This window comes from Malus sylvestris, chromosome 15 (assembly GCF_916048215.2).
Source record: "Malus sylvestris chromosome 15, drMalSylv7.2, whole genome shotgun sequence".
NCBI lineage: Eukaryota > Viridiplantae > Streptophyta > Magnoliopsida > Rosales > Rosaceae > Malus > Malus sylvestris.
The window spans coordinates 10,617,169-10,621,947 of NC_062274.1; the positions used below are offsets into that span (position 1 = coordinate 10,617,169).

A 4,779-nucleotide genomic window follows, 5' to 3' on the forward strand; every position below is an offset into this window, starting at 1 on the left:
AAATATGGACTAGTTGTAGGGTCCATTCCACGATGAACTTCAATGATTCGAACTGTCTATTTTTGATCTCGATTTATAGATCATTCTTGCAATAATTCAATTTAATCCGAAATCATATATGATAAATTCAACATTATTATGACATTATATATAATCTTAATCTAACAGTGTTGGGTATTGTTAATATCAACTAGTAATAGTATTAATCTGTAATGTTAGGTAGGGTTGGATCGTAAATTAATTTGATGAAAATGGGACTTTGATTAGGGCAGGGAACAAATATCATTTGTTGGTTGTTTGTAATCGTCAACTATCAACAGTTAATAGACAAAAGAAGTGTTGATTGAGACGAGACATCCGATGAGACAGTAACTTTCATCCGCTATTATCTGCATCAGCATCTTGGCATCCGCATCAACACTCAAGTAAATGGGAGATCTTATATTATTTTTAAATGAGATGTCAAATTTTGAATTTAAAATTTAAAATTTAACAACTTATGTAGCATTTTCATATATTTTTATGTTTTGCTCTCTACCTGATATGTCAAATTAAACTTTTTTTTCTTCTTAATTTCCATCTTGTACTTTAAATTTTACATCTAAATAATTCATAATAAAAGTCATATTAATTAATTCAGCCACAAATAATCCAACAAAATACAACCCCTTAATTGAAAATAGAAGAAATAAATACCCAACTCAATATTCATCACTTCTAAGAATTTTCATTTTAAGTTGGGAATAATATAGTCGTTCTTCATCGTCCATGTCACTTGTGTCCATAGACATAATTTTTGTCTAAAAATCAAGTCGATTAAGTCGAGTTTTTGTTCATCGTGCTCAACTTTCTTCTTAATAAGTTCCATTTTCCTCCCATCTCTTTCTTTTTTCTCCTCATGTAACTTTTGAATTTGCACCGAAATAGGTGTGGAGTCGTTCTTCGCGGCTTCTTTCATTTTTATCTTGGCAGCCTTGTTTCCTAGTGGCCTTTTCTCAGTATCAATGTTGTCATCTTCAATTTCTACTATTGTTTTTGAAGTAGAATTATTTTTCAAAGATTCTACGACTTGTAACCACTTTGGTTGGTGCCTCAACAAAACCCACGCATGATCAAGATTGAATTTTTTTTGGTGTAGTGCTTCATACGTAGCCTTCGCATTTGCAATCTGAAAAATAAAATTCCACACGAGAATAAATATGTATAATTAAAATTAAATACATCAACACTATTTGATTTACCATGTCTTGCTGAGTTGCGCCACTCTGGTTATGCTCATATAAAGTGGCAAGACATGCAGAAAATCTATTGACCTCCTTCTGGATTTTTTGCCATCGTTGAGACAACATTCGGCCCGTACGATTACTCTCGAACCACTTGTTTTGGTTTAGTACTCCTCAATTCGTTGCCAATAAGTTTGATGTTTTTGGTCATTTCCAATTATGGCATCCATGCTAGTATTCAACCATGCACTAATAAGAACATGATCCTCATCTTTGTTGAACCCAGCACCACGAAGAACTTTTTTCTTGCTTCCAGACGATTCCACATCGATTTGTTCAGACACTTGACTTGAAAATTGAGATTGTTGCGAAGAAAAATCTGGAAATTCAAAAAATTGAGAATCCGTAAAGTTGCGGATGAGCGAAATGTTGCAAACGAGAGATACGAAAAGTTGTTGCAAGAGATGAAGAGGGGAGTTGGAGGAGATGATAACGATGCGGTTATGGAGCTTATGAGGAAGTGCAGAGGTTGAGAAAAACGAACACTTTCGAGGATAGAGGAGAAAAAAAATTAATAAAAGACATTTAATAATTAGTAAAAAAAATTTGAAGCTTGTCAAATTTGACGGTAAACCCTTTTACTGCCATTCCATGTCATGCTACATAGGATTTGACAATTCAGTTAAAAACAATTAGTGGCTGTTTTTTTTTACTGTTAAAGCTTATATGGACAATTTAGCATCTCCTTTGGAGACGCTCTTAGGTTTCATTTTAGTCAAAGATGAATTTGAATCATATTATTACAAGTTATATGAGGCTGAGCCACCTCCTCGCCCTTATGGTAAATAATATTATTTGTTAAAAAAATAATATTTAGTTTTAAATTTTTTTCGTGTTTACTAACACATAAAGAATCCAAAAAGTTATTACTTTCTTTTAAAACTTGTAATTACCATCAATCATATCAACTAGACAGATAGTTCATCTGATTCTCTTCATTATTTTTACTATTTTTAAGCTCTTCGATTCCCTCTTTATTTCATTGCTGTCATGTAAACATGACGTGAAACTACATTATTTCATTTGCAACAAACTAGGCTTTGAAGCATGTTATTTTAATATTTAAAAGGGAAAACAAATATTATTGACTCTAAGATACAAAGACACCGTGATTAAAAAAAAAAAAAGGTAAATTACATTTACCTTTTCAGGTTAGGGGTTGATTTCAATTTCTTATAACATTTTTAAAATATTTCACTTTCATACCTCAAATACTATTTTATTTCAATATTATACATCTGTTACATTTTCCATCATTTAGTCGGTTAAAAGCTAATGTGACTGCCAAATTTATGTCACATGGTAAAAAATATTTTTTTATGCATTTAAAATATTATAATAATTTACCCTATTAAAATAAAATAAAAACCTGAAACCATCTTCCCTGATCCTTTCTCCCTCTCCTCCCATCCAAAAAACCCACCCCTTCCTTGCAACCCAAATCCCCCATCCCACCCCACCCCACCCCACCACCCCACCAATCCCCCCCCCCTTAATACCCTATTAAAATAAAATAAAAACCTGAAACCATCTTCCCCTATCCTTTCTCCCTTTCCTCCCATCCAAAAAACCCACCCCTTCCCTGCAACCCAAATCCCCCATCCCACCCCACCCTAGCCCAGCCCACCAACCCCCCCCCCCCCCCCCAAAAAAAAAAACCCAAATTACTTGTATGAAAACCTGAAGAAAAAAAATCCCCCATTCCCCAGTTGTCGACGGTGCAGACGGTGATGGTGGTGCAGTCATGATGTGGGCAGCAAGGTGGGTGAGGGTGAGGTAGTGGTTGAAGGTCGAGAACTGAGGATTTTGGATCTGGGAATTTTGGGTTTTGGATCTGGGGATTTTAGGGGGTTTGGGGTTCAAGAGAAAGAGTGAGGAGAGTGGAGGAAGGTTGGCGTGTAATGTTGTGCGCTTCGGTGAGGGTGGTGAGGAGTGTGAGCGTGAGGAGGAAGGCACCGGCGGTGAAGAGTGTGAACGTGATGGGGATTCTGGGTTGGGGGTGTGCTTAGGTAAGGAGAAAGGGTGGGGAAGACGAATTGAGTTTTGGTTTTTTTTTTTAATTAGTTAATTTAAATTTTTAAATTTTTTATTAAGTGTTTAGTCATGTGGCAGCCACGTCAATACAAATGGGGACCCCTTATTTGCCAACTGTTTACTTAACAGATTTTCTCACGGATATATGAAATTGAAAGGTATGAAAGTGAAATGTTTTAAAGATGTTGTAAGGAATTGAAATCGACCGCAAACTTAAGGGGATAAAATGTAATTTACCCAAAAAAATCATAGATATAGGATTCTCGACAGAAGACAGAGCATCAGTTTTAACGTCGCGACTCCTGACATGCCGATGCTGTCACATCCAGGCCCGTGCCCCCACCACTTCCAGGGCTCGACTCCACTGTAGCATGATATTGTCCGATTTGGGTCTTGACCACGCCCTCACGATTTTGTTTTTAGGAACTCACACGAGAACTTCTCAGTGGGTCACCCATCCTAGGACCGCTCTCATCCGAACTCGCTTAACTTCAAAATTCCGATGAAATCCGAAGCCAGTGAGTAATGAGTTCCCAAAAGGCCTCGTGCTAGGTAGAGATGAGAATATACATATAAGGCTTAGATGATCTACTCCCCTGGACGATGTAGGATGTTACAATCCACCACCCTTAGGGGCCCAATATCCTCGTCGGCACACATCCAGCCAGGGATTGGCTCTGATACCAAATTGTCACATCCTGGCCCGGGCCCCCACCACATCACAGGCTCGACTCTATTGTAGCATGATATTGTCCGCTTTGGGCCCCGACCATGCCCTCACGGTTTTGTTTTTGGGAACTCACACGAGAACTTCCTAATGGGTCACCCATTCTAGGACCGTTCTCGTCCGAACTCGCTTAACTTCAAAATTCTGATGGAATTCGAAACCAGTGAGTTCTCAAAATGCCTCATGCTAGGTAGATATGGGCATATACATATAAGGCTTAGAGGATCCACTCCCCTGAACGATGTGGAATGTTACAGATGTCGATAGAAACCATCATGCATATATTATTGTTCAACGACAAGTTGTATAAACTAGCACCATTATATTTATTTGTAATTTGTAAAAATAAAAGGAATATTACACAAGAGAATCATAATAAGTGGGAAGTAAGAGGTTAAGCCTTATATTTGACCAACGGAAGGTATAAGAGAATTATTATTATTATTATTATTATTTTTATGAGTCTAAAATGGGAAGAGAAAATTATGTGCAAGAATAAATGATGTTGAGTTTTATGAGATAGTTAGGGGGTGGGTATAGGGCATCCATTGGTATAAACTACTAAATAAAGTATGTATTGTTATTGTTCGATATTGTATCACTAACATGTACGTTCTTGTGAATGAATGCGTGCCAATTATGAGCTAATTACGTCAGTTGGACAAACAAATATATGTGGTGCTGGTGGGTGGTGGTGTTAAATGTTGACTTCTGTTGTTGAACAATTACGGCCAA

The 4,779-nt window shown here is 36.9% G+C and overlaps 1 pseudogene; it reads right to left on the reverse strand.

Moving 5' to 3' along the window:
- Positions 1 to 609: 609 nt before the first annotated feature.
- On the reverse strand, positions 610 to 1,770 carry LOC126604739 (glutathione S-transferase T3-like; annotated as a pseudogene).
- Between the last annotated feature and the right edge of the window lie 3,009 nt (positions 1,771 to 4,779).